Source organism: Marmota marmota, unplaced genomic scaffold (genome assembly GCF_001458135.2).
Source record: "Marmota marmota marmota unplaced genomic scaffold, marMar, whole genome shotgun sequence".
Classification (NCBI taxonomy): domain Eukaryota; kingdom Metazoa; phylum Chordata; class Mammalia; order Rodentia; family Sciuridae; genus Marmota; species Marmota marmota.
In genome coordinates this window covers 25,536,875-25,551,174 of record NW_026000037.1, presented here as the reverse complement: position 1 = coordinate 25,551,174, position 14,300 = coordinate 25,536,875, and the positions used below count along the sequence as shown (strand labels likewise).

The following is a 14,300-nucleotide window of genomic DNA, read 5'->3' as shown; positions in this document are numbered from 1 at the left end:
AATAAAATTGTGAATGATATTACAATAGTTTATCACAACAATGTGGAACCATTTAATTCCTGATAATTCACTTGAAACATATTCCTAACTACTTGTATTTTAATTCAAAGACAAAAAAACTTCCATATCCAATCGTCAATTTCCAGTGTACCTTTTGCTTTAGAAATGACTAACTGCAAGTTTAATAAATCACTATATAAATTAATACTCCCACAGCACTTCTCAAAAACAGAACAACTTCTGAGGCTGCAACAATACCCTGTGCATATGAACAACAAGTGCATTCTCTAAATATGCATGAAAATAACTATAGTTAATATTTAATTGCACCGTTTGTTTCTTACACAAGGCTAGTGGCTTTACATACCTAATCTTTAATCTTCACGACTCCATAAACTGAACATTATCATCCCATTTTACAAATGAAGAAACTTCATTGAGGCTCAGAGGGATCATACAGGTACTAAAAGAATGTAGAGGCCTGCTGTATTTTCAGAAATCAGCCTTTTCTGCATGTAAGGCACAAGATATAAAAGCATCAACTGCCCAATTTATCAAAAAGTCATCAAGGTTTGAAAAATATCATGTCCAGTTATGTATGCTGTGGGTACTTACTGGGGAACTAAAGGGAATTCCCTTCCAAAGCTATGTATTACATTTTTATATTAACACATACCCAAATTTCTTCCTGGTCTTGGATATACAGATTTATTTAGATTCTGTATCTGGATGTAATAGTTCAGGGGTACGGAAGATCACTAAACTAGTCTTTTCAGACCCAGAGGAAATGATCTAACAGTTAAACCTTCTATATTTTTTTCAAACCCAAATTTGCTAAGACTCAGAAATGGGTCTAGAATATGTAAAAACAAATCCCACTGTGTATATTTATAATGAATACAAGAAAAAAATAAAGTGCGGTGGAAAAAAGCAAAATAACAACAAAAGAAATGGGCCTGGAAGTTTATCTGTGATTATGAGCATGTTACTACAGGCTACAGAATCCATTATTTAAATTCATTCTCCCAGGTAAAACAAACAAACAAAAACCAGAGTGGTATATTTAAAGATGAGCATTCAATCAAAATCTGATTCATTATGATAGAATACACAAAGATACCCAAATATGCCAAATCTTGAAAATTGATGTGTGCCCAATTATTTTGGTCAAACTGGCAGCCTACTAAATATTTCATGGGTGTTATTGATTCAAATATTACAAGTAGGTGGACTTTTTCAGTTTTACTTTAAACAGCTTTTTATTAATATTCTTGTAACCAATGACAAGCTAAAAGCAAAGAGTTTTTTTCAAAGTTACAGCTAGGCAAACTACAATCCTAGATATACATAAAAATTTTCTCGGGAAATTTTACAAGAAAAATCATTTGCTTTTTACTAAGCTTATTTGGGGAAGCACCTCATCACCTTTTACTTAGTTGACTTATGTTATCCCAGGACAATTACCCTTCCAGGGGCATGATATTCTCAACAATTTAAGTTGCTTTATAAAAGCAAGCTCAAATAGTGGCACTCCTCTGCACCTAACAATCACACAAAAAGAAACAGAAACAACAGCAAAAAGACTTCAAACACGTTGGGATTTGGGGCACAGTCTAAGGCTCAAGCATAATAGTGTGTGTAAATCTGATCCCCGGGGTCCGTGGCACTGACAGCCGTTCAACTTTAAAAAAAAAAAATATTCCCAGTGTGCATTTTCCTTGTACCACAGGCAAGATACACCTTTAGTTAACCTACTGGTGGTCGAAATGACTTATTTCCTTTTTTAAAATTCTCGAGTGCAAGGCCAGGGTTCGCAACTGTGGGACACCGGCGCCAGACACACCAGAGCAGAACCACGCACGGAACCCGCTCCTGGAAGGCCTGCTGTGTTGGTTCCTCAGTCCCTGGGGCTGCAAGAGCAGCTGCAGCAGCAGCCATGGCAGGGACTCGGGAACCTTTCCCTTGCCTCCTCTGCTAGGCCTCGAGGGGTTTGCTTTTTACAAGGCCCCCGGGTGGGGGTGGTGGGCACAAGATAGTGGTTGCAACTGCAGCCGCGGCAGCCGGCCAGGCAAACCCGGCTCCTTCGGAACCAGACCTGCCAGCGGGCTGGCAACAGCAGGACGCAGCCGAGTCCAAGCTGGAGCGCCTACGGCTCGGCGAGGAAGGCCACCTTCTCACCCACCACATCTCTCCCCAGCTCGCCTCCTGCTCCGTTAGCGCTACCGGTTGGCGGGCGGGGGAGGGGAGCGAGGCGCGTTATTCCCGGGGAGGGGAAAGGGGGAGGGGAGGACATCTCTTACCCGCGTTACTGAGGAGGAGGAGGCGGTTGGAGCGCGGCGCGGCGGGGCGACGGCGGGGCTGGGTGGGTGTAAGTAAGAGTCTTACGAAAGGGAATTAACCCCATCACCAGCCCGGACACCGGCTCCAGCGGCAGCCGCGGCGGCAGAATCCCGCCCCTTCCCACCACGCACTAGCCCCGCCTCCCCGTTCTCTTTGAGGGACAGCACTCTCCATCATAGGCTGTACATTCATGGAGTGACATGAAGATCACCCAATCATTCTTGTAAAAACTGCCTTCTCTCCACCCCTTTATCTCCTCCTGGGCCTCGGGAGAGCCATGCCAAGTCTTCCTCCACCCTCAAAGGAAAAAGAACCAATCCGCGGTTAGTAACCGCCCTTGAAGGACGCAAAAGTTAACCAATAATAAAACTAGGAGGACAGCCATTTTGCCCACTTGTAAAAGAGCCACCTTTTCCCACGAGTTGGGACCCTGAGGTGGGGGAGTTCCGGGAGTTTTACCAACAGGAAATATTAAAAATAAAACAATTATATTTTTTTCAGGGAGAATTTATAGTGATTTATAGGTACAAAGGAAAAATTTCATCCTTCTAGTGTGGAAAAGTGAGGCATGCTGCTTAGGAGTTTGTTCCTCCCCTTAGCGGTAACGGGTTCTAAGCAGAACACCTGGTTTCTGCAGCCTCAGTGGTGGAGGGCGGGGTGACTGCTTGGCCTGAGTGGACTATAGTTCCCAAGGCGCTTTGCTCCCACCAAGGCCCTGTCCTCTCTTTGCTTCCCGCGGGGCTTGACGGGAATTGTAGTTCCTGGGAGGTACCCGTGTTCTTGGCTAATAAGGCGGGACCAAGTTTTGAAGGATTTGGAAGTATTTTTCACCACTTTAAGTAAGGAGAGAACGCACACAAGAATGGTCAGGAGAGTTTTCTCAGAACACTAGAGATTTTGGATTGTTGGTATTTGAACACGCCTACTTTCAGGTCTTCCCTTTAACGTCACTTCCGCTTAGGGGGCGGACACAGCCTAAACCTGTGGCGGGAGTTGGAGGTTCTGCAGCGAATATACCAGGTGTGTTCCTCTATGAGTGGCATGTCGGGCAAGTTGCTGTGGTAGATGGGAGGTTGAACGGAGTTAACTGTATTTTAATAATGAGTAGGTGAAATTAGATGGGGGTAATTCCCAAGCCTCTACTGCAGTTTATCACCTAGAGTCTTCAATTCCGGAATTCCAGTTTTCTGGTTTCTCTGTCCGCTCACTATTAGATTTCACCTACATATTTGTATAGCATGCCTCTTTTCGCCTTTACCGCTATGCGTGAAACATGGCTTCACTTTGTCACCTTGAACGGAGTAGGAAGTTATGAGGCAACTCCTACTTTTGTTACCGCTGAATACCAGTGAGGAGCTCTTGCTTCCTCAAACGCTGAAGTACAACACCTGAGAAGCATGCCAAGGCAAATGTAGCGTGGAAAGTTAAAGGATAGCAGAAAAGACTTCCTCCCAGAGGAAGAAGGGGACCCGACAGGCAGAATCTGTCGAAGGGGGAGGTCTTCCCTTTTTTATATCTTAGATCTTCTTTTAGTTCTCCCACATTTCTGTCCTTTGTTTCCCTCTATCCTGCGGTGATAGAATGCAGATGGGAAGGCCAAAAGGTGGGAGCTAGGTGGTCTAAGTGGGCAGGAAGGGCCTAGGGTGTTTGATTAGCACCTCCCCATTTGCTGGGAGATACTTCATTAACAGTTCTTTAGGGTGGGTCCAGGCCTTGGGGACATTAATATTTCAATTTCCCCCTGGTATTGTTCTGGTTTCCTGGACTGCATTCTCAATAATGATCACCATTTTCTTTATCTTACTCGGTATTCGACCCAATTTACCTAACTACACTAACTACTAACTACTTATCTTTAAATCTGGCTTCACCTTTACAAACACACTTATAAAGGGAGCTTTGAAGATGGAAAGTCAGATGGACTTCAGATGGATGATCATGAAGGTCCTATTACTCTTATTTCTTTTAGTAACACATCCATCAGACAAGTAGTGAGAGGGTGCCAACTTTAATACTCTAGTGAATAAACGCGTCATTAAAAATACTTAGGAGCTCACGGCCTATAATAAGCCTACCAAATGAAGCCTTGGTTTATGCCCCTTCAGCATGCCAGGTTGACTGTTTGTGCTAACGGTCCATTTGGGGGTCTAGAGAATGTAGCAAAAATTGGGAAAGGCCTTACCAACCCAAGCCTGATGCCACTGTCTTAAACTTTTCTCCCTTCTTTTTTACTGAGACCTTCGTTTATAAATATTTACTGAGAATTTACACTCCTAGGCACTATACCACACTTTGGGTGTAGAGCTGATACCGGAAAGATAAATTCCTTGTCCAAAAATAGAGAAAGACTGAACAAAATTAATGGTGATGTCACATGCTTTTTCTTTCTCCCTTAATTCTGTCAAGCCTTCCTCGATCTTCTGTTTCCAATCGACCTTTACATTAAAATAAGCATATTCTTTTTCATTATCTTTGCCGAAGTACCAATAAGCGTAAGTTCAGTACTAATAAGTGTTTTGTTTGTTTTGCCTTCTGGTACCAGGGATTGAACCCAGGCGTGCTTAACCACTGAGCCACCTTCCCAACCCTTTTTTATATTTTATTTTGGGACAGGGTCTGGCCAGATTGCTGAGGCTGGCTGTGAACTTGCAATCCTCCTGCTTAGGCCTTGGTAACTGCTGGGATTACAGGTCAACGCCACTGCACCAGGCTCTGAAGAGTGGTTTTTATATATCAAATAGATGATAAATTACTTAGGTAATCCTAGATAGAAGAATATGACCAATGTTTTAGCTATATAGTTTTTATATCTACCAAAGTTTTACTTTTTAATGGAATTAGGATATTTTTTGATGGTGGTGGGGGTGTGTGGGGAGTTCTGGGAATTGAACCCTGGGCTTCCCACATGCTAAGCATGAGCTATATCACTGAACTACATCCCTAGCTCCCAGTTAGAATTTCTAATGATAATTTAGTAATAGAGTCTTGTATTGAAGCTTAGTTTTGTTTTTCATAAGTCTTTAAAATGTGAATCAAGTCAATAAACAGGAATGATGGCCATCATTTTACTGAGTTTTTCTTTTGAACCAGAAATAGGGTTATATGTATTTAGTATCCTTGTGTCCTTGCCACAATCTACAAGTATTTATATATATATATATATTTTTTTTTTTTTTTGGGGGGGGGGGTGCAGGAGATTGAACCCAGGACCTCATTTATTCTAAACATGTGCTCTACAGCTTACCTATATACCAATGCCCTGTTTTGTTTTATGGTCAAAGAAATTAGGGCTTAGTGAAGGTAAATAAGACTTTAAGGCCTGAGATCCCTTATCAAAATATTTGTAGCAGAGATTCATATCCAGGTCTGTCTGATTTTTGAACTCTTAATAACTGCTCATCCAACCTCTCAAATATTTTACTACTTTCCCAATATGTGCCAAACACAAAGAAAGATATACAATTATATCCAAAGTTTCTGGAACCATTGGTGGCAATGGTTTCTTCTTTTAAGCCATCTTTTGCCATGTACATAATACTCAAAGTATTTAAAAACATAGGAGAGTATACAAAAGAAAGGTGATCTGCAATCCTATTATTCAGAGATATCACTATTTACAGATACTGTGCTCTTTACTTATGAGGACAGGCACATCTGATTGAATCTTACTGCTTTACTCTTTTTGTGAGGGGTGATACTGGGGATTGAACTCAGGGGCACTCAACCACTGAGCCATATGCCTAGTCTTATTTCCTATTTTAGAGAAAGGGCCTCACTTTTGCTGAGGCTGGCTTTGAACTTGTGATCTTCCTGTCTCAGCCTCTGAGCTGCTGGGATTGCTGGCATGGGCCATCGCAACTGGCTCCAATATCTTTTTTTTTTTTTTTTTCTTTTTTTGGTACTAGAGATTTAATTCAGGGGCATTCAACCCCTGAACCACATCCCTTTTGCAACACATAGCTAAACCAGTCAGGGTCACTCTAAGTGAATTTGGGGAATAAATAAAGACACAGACACAGAAAGTACCTTTTCTTTGGGTTCAGTGATCACTCATCAGCTGAAGCTCCCATAAGTGGGGCAAGTCAGGCAAGGAAGAGAAAGAGCACACTTCAAACCTGAGTTTTATTGGGGAAGGCTGTTTCATGGAATATTCTATCCCCAAAAGGGCAAAGGGGTAGTATTATAAAGGAATATGTGAGTGTAACTCAACCCCAGTGGTATGATGCCTACACCTGGAGGCATGCCTTGTTATCCAAGCTGGGATAACACCCAAATTTCTGCAACCTGGCATTGCCTTGCCAGAAGGCAATAATTGGTCAGAACCCAGTGCATCAGGACTTAAAGGTGTCTGCATCCAGGACAGCTCCCAATACATCCTCAACCCTATTTTTATTTAGAGACAGGGTCTCGCTGAATTGCTTAACACCTTGCCATTGCTGAAGCTGGCTTTGAACTCATGATCCTCGTGCCTTGGCCTCCAGAGCTACTGGGAATATCATTTTTGATAGCTACTTATATTTCACTGTATAACTGTAATCAAGCCATTCCCTGCTGATGGATATTTATCTTGTGTTCAATGATTTTTTTCATTGTGGTGAAAACATAAAATTTACCATCTTAACTATTCACAAGTACAGATAGTATGGTTGTATTAACTGTATACACCTTGTATGTTATAGTAGTGTATTTTTTCTTTTTTACTACTGGGGATTGAACCCAGGGGCACTTTACCACTGAGGTACTGAGTCCTTTTTATTTTTTTGTTTTGAGATAAGGTCTTGCCAAATTGCTTAGCCCTTACTAAATGTCTGACGCTGGTTTCAAATTTTTAATCCTCCTGCTTCAGTGTTCTCAGTTGCTTGGATTACAGGCATGCACCACTACACCCTTTCAGTGGTAAGGAATTGTATGTAACAGATCTCTGGATTTTTTCGTCTTTCAAAACTGAAATTCTGTACCCACTAAACAACTTCCCTTTTATTCTCCTTTTTTCCCTGGTAACCATCTTTCTGCTGTTGAGTTTGACTTATCTTATGAAAGTGGAATCATGCAGTGTGCATAATATACTCAAGGTTTATTCATGGTCTGGCTTATGATAGAATTTCCTTTTAGAGATGAATTCATTGTATGTGTATGCCACATTTTCTTTATACATTCATCTGGTGAGTACATTTGGGTTGCTTCTACCTTTTGGCTTTTGTGAATCATGCTACAGTGAGAAGGGTAGTGCAAATATCTTTTCTAGATGCTGTTTTCCATTATTTTGGATATAAACTGAGAAGAGGGATCTTTGAATTGTATATTAGTCTTTATAAGCAAGACTCATAAGCATTTCTTTTTTGTATACCTGTCTGATTATCTCTTGAATCTTATTTTTCAGAAGTAGAATTATTTAGCCACGAGTACCCTGTAATTCCAAAATTGTTCTTGAGAATGAATGTGCCATTTCATTATGACTATGTTTGAGAAAACCCATTTTTTATCTTTTACTCTCTTTAGTCTGATTGTAAAAAGTGAAAGAGAGAGGAGGAAAACTACCCCATTTACAATAGCCTCAAAACAAAACAAAACAAAAACTTGGGAATCAACCTAACAAAAGAGGTGAAAGACCTCTACAATGAAAGCTACAAAACGCTAAATTAAAGAGATTAAAGAAGACCTTAGAAGATGGAATGATCTTCCTTGTTCTTAGATAAGGCAGATCCAAAAGCATTATGCAGACTTCATGCAATTCCAATCAAAATCCCAATGACATTCCTCATAGAAATAGAGAAAGCAGCCATGAAATTCATCTGGAAAAATAAGAGACCCAGAATAGCTAAAGCAGTCCTCAGCAAGAAGAGTAAAACAGGTGGCATCACTATACCAGACCTTAAACTATACTACAGAGCAATAGTAACAAACACGTCATGGTGTTTGTTACTAAACAAACCAAAACAGATTGGTAGACCAGTGGTACAGAATAGAGAACACAAAGACTAACCCACATAATTACAGTTGTCTTATAATATGACAAAGGCGCCAAAAACATACATTGGAGGAAAGATAGTCTCTTTAACAAATGGTGCTGGGAAAACTGGAAATCCATATGCAACAAAATGAAATTAAACTCCTATCTCTTCACTATGCACAAAACACAACACAAAGTGGATCAAAGACCTAGGAATTAAACCAGAGGCCCTACATCTAATAGAAGAAAAAGTAGGACCAAATCTTCATCATATAGGATTAGGCCCCTGCTTCCTTAACAAACTCCTATAGCACAAGAATTAAAACCAAGAATTAATAAATGGGATGGATTCAAACTAAAAAGCTTCTCAGCAAAAGAAACAATCAATGAGGTAAATAGAGAGCCTACAGCTTGGGAGCAAATTTTTACCACTTGCACATCAGAGCACTAATGTCTAGGGTCTATAAAGAACTCAAAAAGTTAAACACCAAAAAACCAAACCAAACAAACAAAAATAACCCAATCAATAAATGGACCAAGGAACTGAACAGACGCTTCTCAGAAGATGATATACAATCAATCAACAAATATATGAAAAAGGGTTCAACATCTCTAGCAATTAGAGAAATGCAAATCAAAACTCATCTCACTCCAGTCAGAATGGCAGCTATTAAGAATACAAACAATAATAAGTGTTGGTGAGGATGTGGGGAAAAAGGCACACTCATACATTGCTGGTGAGTCTGCAAATTGGTGCAGCCAATGTGGAAAGCAGTATGGAGAATCCTTGGAAAAGGGAATGAAATGGCACATTCATTTTGACCCAGTTCTCCCACTCCTTGGGCTATACCCAAAGAACTTAAAAACAGCATACAACAGGGACACAAACATATCTATGTTTATTGCAGCACAATTCACAATAGCTAAACTGTGGAACCAACCTAGATGCCCTTCAGTAGATGAATGGACAAAGAAAATGTGGTCTATATACACAATGGAATATTACTCAGCAATGAAAGAGAATAAAATTATGACATTTGCAGGTAAATGGAAGGAATTGGAGAATATAATGCTAAGTTAGCTAATCCCAGAAAGCCAAATGCCAAATGTTTTCTCTGATATAAGGAGGCTGATTAATAGTGGGGTTGAGAGGGGGGGAGCATGGGCAGATTAGATGAACTCTAGATAGGGCAAAGGGGACAGAGTTGAATGGAGGGGGAAAGGGGGTAAAAGAAATGGTGGAATGAGATGGACATCATTACCCTAAGTACACGTATGAAGACACGAATGGTGTGAATATACTATGTTTACAACCAGAGATATGAAAAATTGTGCTTTATATGTGTAAAATGAATTGCAATGCATCCTGATGTCATATATAACAAATTAGAATAAAATTTAAAAAAATACCCATTCTCTAATTTCTGTAACTTTATGTTTTAAAATCTAATAGGTAAAATGTGCTCCCTCTCTTCTTTTTAGACATTTTCTTGTCAGTCTCAAATTTTCTCATATTCTATTAGATTTTGGAATCATTTTGTCAAGTTAAAAATAAATCTCTGCACTTTTATATTTTAACAAAATTCAAGTTTGACATTTAAATAGATTTTGAATATTACCTCTTAAAGGAAGACAAGTACTCTATATTAACTATAGAGAAATTTTCATAGATAACGTAGAAATCAAATGTCATTCTGTACTTTTTAAAAATGTTTTAGTTACAGAGTTTGATCTAAATGGTTACAGTTTATGAGCACATTTCATTTTAAACATTACATGACTACTTTTTTTATATGCCTTTTATGAGTGACTTCCAGTTGAACCTGGTGACTTCTGAATGTTTATCTGTGACTTATAATTGTTTATCCCTCTGTAATTCATAGCCTTCTCCAAGTGTTTCAAATTCAACATGCCCCAAATCTTAGCCCACATATTCATATTTACTCCTAAATCTGTTTCACTTCTGTATATCTCTATCTTATTTGTTTATTTGGTCCAGAAATTTTTATTGAGCATCCACCAAGAGAGTTACTGAATAATCAAGAAGATGGGTCATTCAGCCTGAGTTTGATTCCTAGTTGTGGCCATTTACTTGTTTGACTTGGGGCAGATTGGTTGATCATCTGTGTCTCAATTTCCTTATTTCTAAAATTGAGATAATTGAGATTATATGACTACCTTCCTCAGAGGTTTTTATGAAGATTAAATGACAGTATATGTAAAATGATTTAAAAAGTGTCTGGCATGTTGTGTGTGTTGTTTTTTTTTGTTTTGTTTTTGGTGTACTGGGGATTGAACCCAGCCAAGGCCTTGCAACTGCTGAGAAAGCACTCTGCAGGTAGATGTGGTCACACATGCCATTAATCCCAGCAACTCTGGAGCCTGAGGCCAGGAGGATTGCAAGTTTGAAGCCAGCCTCAGCAAATCAGTGAGAACCTCAGGAGACCCTGACTCAAAATAAAATGTAAAAAGAGCTGGGGATGTGGCTCAGTGGTTAAGCACCCCTTGGTTCAAACCCTGGCACCAGAAGAGTTAAAAAAAAAAAAAAAAGAAGAAGAAGAAGAAAAGAAAGACAGCAGTCTACCACTGAGCTGCATCCTCAGCCTGTGTGTTGCTTTTTATTAGTATTGATTCTGTTGATGAGGTTGATGCTAGATGTGAGTCTGCTGAAGTAAAACAACAAACAAGATAGTCTTTCGTGCCTACCTTTATGAAGACATTTTAATAGGATTTTATGGAGAGATAAATTTTTAAGGAAACATAACAATAATTGCCAATAACTAAGAAACTAATTGATATTAAGGACAATTTGGGGTAGTCTAGTTGAGAGCCATTGTAGTATTTTAGTTGAGTGGCAGTGATGTTTTGGGATAGATGATGGCAATGAAATTGGGGTGAAATAGGTAGATTTCAATATATTTGGAGAATAATGAATAACAAGTGGATTCAATTCAGCAGTTGAAGGAAAGACAGGGATCAAGAGTGAAATCCTGGGCTGGGTTTGTAGTTCAGTGGTAGAGTGCTTGTCTAGCACAGGTGAGGAACTGGGTTTGATCCTCAGCACCACATAAAAACAAATAAAAGATAAAGTTTAAATTGTTAAAAAAAACAAGAAGGAAATCCCGGTGGCCACTATGAGTGACTTACGTAATTATATTACTTAATGAGAAACTGGGTAGGGAGTTTGGTAGAGAAATCACAAGTTTGGTAGAGAAATCAGGACTTTGGTTTTGGACATTTAAAGTAGAAAGCTCTGTGAGACATCCAAAATGTCAGGTAGGTAATTAGATGTAGTACTCTGAAGCTGAGAGATTATAGATTGTATTACTATACTATTTATGGTAGTCTTCTAAAAGGTTAGCCCTGCTCCTACATCCATTCTTTTAATCTTGACACAATAATCTTTAGAAAATAGCAACCTAATTAAACTATAGGAAAGGCTCCCAGTTCCTTACAGAATAAAAGCCCAACCTCTTTTAACATAGAAGGACCTGCCTGACCTGGCCTTTTTTTTTTTTACTTTTTTACCACTTTTTATGGGGGGAAAGCACTGGGGATTAAACCCAGTGGTGTTGCACCACTGAGCTACATCCCAGCTCTTTATATTTTTTACTCCAAGACAAGGTCTTTTTGTATTGCTGATACATGAACTTGCAGTCCTGTCTCAGCCTCTTCAGTAACAAGTATGCATCACCGTGCATGGTTTTTGTTTTATTTTTTACTACTTTTTATATTCATTTTAATCTTTAGCTGTGTTAAACTGCTTTGGATTTCAAACTTTGTACATTTGCAATTATGGCTTCTTTTCTCCTGAGAATATTCTTACTTGATTCTCCATCTGTAAACTCTAGACTGTAGACTTCCGTCAAGTTTCAGTTTGTGGCATATATTAGGTAGTTAAATAAGGTGTATTATGTGCCAATTATTTTTTATATATGAAGCCTTCTTTGATTGCTTGCTGTCTTACAGAGTCAATGTTTCCAGTTATGTACAGTATTTTATATATACTTTTTTCATAACACTTACCACATTGTATTGTGATTATATATGTATAGCTCTCCCTTCCTTTCTTGATCATACCCAAAGGTGAGGCTACAATGGCACAAATTTATCTTCACATCCTCAGTACCTCCTACAGTGTCTGACACAAGGCACTCTGTAAGTATTTGTTGAGTGATTTAGAGAGGCAGTGTTATATAGCTACAAAAATCGAGGCTTTAAAATTAATCCAATCTGTGTTCCAGGCTTAATATTACCAGTACCTAACTGTTAAGCCTTGTGTAAATTTTTTAATATCTCTGAACTTCAGTTTTCTTGTCTTTACTGTGATACGAACAATACTTTGTGAGTTGTTTTGAGAATTACAGGAGGTTTTCTAAAATTTCCTAGTATACTGCCTCATGGAAAGAGGTTAACTAATAAGTGGGAGTTATTTTATCACTATTCTGAAAACAGTTTTCTGTGGAATGAAAGATTCTAGTGTCCTTGCTTTTAAAGTAATTAAATATTAGATATGGCAGTTTTAAAAGCCCCATAACAAATGAATTCGAAAATGTTATGTAATTTTATACTTATTGAAATTGATCTATTATATTATATCATTTTATAATATTCAATTTTACTGATGAAACCTACTTTCAATTTATTAAATTTAGGCTGTAGTTCACAAACTAAATGTAATGTAGTTATATTTACAAGTGTAGTATATCAGGTATAAACATTGACGTAGAATATATACCGTATATATGAAATAGGCACATTCTCAACTCATGATAAATTTGAAGAGTTAATGTTATTGAATATATGACTTTTGTAAAAACACCTTCAAATATTATAGTAGATTATTAATAGATCTCTTTATTGGCTACCTTTTCACCTCATAAGCACAACTGATTTGTGTTTGAGTTTGTGCCTTCTGGAATCCATATATTTTAAAGGTGGAGTGTCCAATAGATTTCCTGTATTCAAAACTTGTAGAAACTGCTGATTTACTTAAGCTAAATTTATGTTTCCAATAAAGAACTTATAACTACTTATATTTCATGTTTTTTTTTGTAGTAGTACTAGGGATTGAACCCTGGACCTTATGCATGCTGCATTTTAACATTGAGCTACATTGCCAGCCTTTTTATTTTATTTTGAGACAGGGTCTAAGTTGCCCAAGGTGTTGTCAAATTTGTGACCTTCATGCCTCAGCCTTGTAGTAGCTGGAATTACAAGTATGTGCCTCCATGACTGAAATGTAAATACTTTTGTACTGATTTCACTTAACTCTGGGGAAAGATATTTACTGAGGTTACTAACTTCTAGCCCCTCTCTTCCGCCTCTGTCCCATTCCTTCTATTAGTAATGTGTGGGGCAGGTTAAGAAGGAATAGTTAAATAATCTATTCTTAATATCATAGTTCACCCAAGATTTACATAAGATGTTTCATTTTTACACTTATAGTTGTGTCTCTGTAGCCAAATTGCCATAGTGTTTAGGACATTTCCACTGACAATTTTTGTTTGATTAGGAAGAATTTATATAATTTAGATATCTAAGCTGGGTGTGTTGGTGCATGCCTGTAATCTCAGTGACTATGGAGGTTAGGCAGGAGAAGTGCAAGTTCAAGGCCAGCCTCAAGGAGACCCTGTCTCAAAATAAAACCTATGGGTGTAGCTTAGTGATAGAGTACCCCTAGTATCAATTCCCAGAACTGGGGGGGAAAAAAGTCATCTAGATGAACAGAAATTTTCTTTCTTTCTATGTATGTATGTATGTATCTATCTATCTACTATCTATCTATCTATTTTATATATATATATATATATATATATATATATATATATATATATATATATATATACATGTATATATATATATATATATATATTAATCTACAGTACATATATAGTAGATTAATAGATCTTTTTATTGGCTACCTTTTCACTTCATAAGTACAACTGATTTGTGTGTTTTATATATATATATATATATATATATATATATATATATATATATATATATA

General features: G+C 38.1%; 2 protein-coding genes across 14 annotated transcripts in view; one reads left to right on the top strand and one right to left on the bottom strand.

Annotated features, from left to right (window-relative positions):
• R3hdm1 (R3H domain containing 1) overlaps positions 1 to 2,472 on the bottom strand; it is a 178,579-nt gene extending 176,107 nt beyond the window's left edge. For 3 of the 10 annotated variants that reach the window (XM_048812209.1, XM_048812214.1, XM_048812218.1), the window contains exon 1: positions 2,301 to 2,472. The gene's annotated coding sequence lies outside the window, so the exon portion shown is untranslated. The remainder of the gene's footprint in view (positions 1 to 2,300) is intronic. The other 7 variants (XM_048812205.1, XM_048812215.1, XM_048812216.1 and 4 more) reach the window with 3 other exon arrangements.
• A 573-nt stretch (positions 2,473 to 3,045) lies between these two features.
• Zranb3 (zinc finger RANBP2-type containing 3) overlaps positions 3,046 to 14,300 on the top strand; it is a 224,187-nt gene continuing 212,932 nt past the window's right edge. For 3 of the 4 annotated variants that reach the window (XM_048812202.1, XM_048812201.1, XM_048812199.1), the window contains exon 1: positions 3,046 to 3,360. The gene's annotated coding sequence lies outside the window, so the exon portion shown is untranslated. The remainder of the gene's footprint in view (positions 3,361 to 14,300) is intronic. The other variant, XM_048812200.1, reaches the window with a different exon arrangement.